The sequence below is a fragment of the Pteropus vampyrus genome, unplaced genomic scaffold, assembly GCF_000151845.1.
Source record: "Pteropus vampyrus isolate Shadow unplaced genomic scaffold, Pvam_2.0 Scaffold27, whole genome shotgun sequence".
Classification (NCBI taxonomy): Eukaryota; Metazoa; Chordata; class Mammalia; order Chiroptera; family Pteropodidae; genus Pteropus; species Pteropus vampyrus.
In genome coordinates, this window is record NW_011888808.1 from 311,985 (window position 1) to 312,698 (window position 714).

A 714-nucleotide genomic window follows, 5' to 3' on the forward strand; every position below is an offset into this window, starting at 1 on the left:
GTGAGGCGTGCTTGCCTTCCCCATGTTTTTGTTTCTATTGGATACTTTATTCAAGGTTCCCTAGCATTTAAACGTATTAACTCTTCTTTAGAGGATTTTTGTTGTTGTTATTGTTAACTTGTTTTGCCATTTTATATTAATTTCTCTTTTTTCTTTTCTTTTTTTTTTTTATTGGGGTAAGAACAGATAACATGAGATCTACTCTCTTAAATGTTTATGTGAACAGAATGTCCTATTAACTATAGACTCTATGTTGCACAGTAGGTCTCTAGAACTTGTTCATCCTTCGTAACTGAAACTTTGTGTCTGCTGAACAAGTCCCCATTCCCTCTGCCCCCGCTTAGAGCATTTTCTTTTGACACTAAAATATTGAGGGCATAAATGGGATTATTTTAGGACAGAGGGTAGAGTAAAGAAAATATAAGAGGAGAACTGATCTATTTTCTAAAAGATTCACTCTCTCCCTGTCATGGATATACTACATTTAACTGGGGAACATGGGAAGTCTTTAAACTTTACACTTACAGGAAAATATAGAATCTGCCAGAATCATGATGGAAAGAAAGGCCCTGAGCTGGCACATGCGAACTGAGCCTGGAGCAGTTACAGAGAGTCTGAGGGAGCCCCAGGGACTGAGCTACAGCCTGGAAGCCCCTTGTCTCTGGGACTCCCACTGCCCGCCAGAGTGTTTTTCTTGGGAAACCTTCTCGGTCA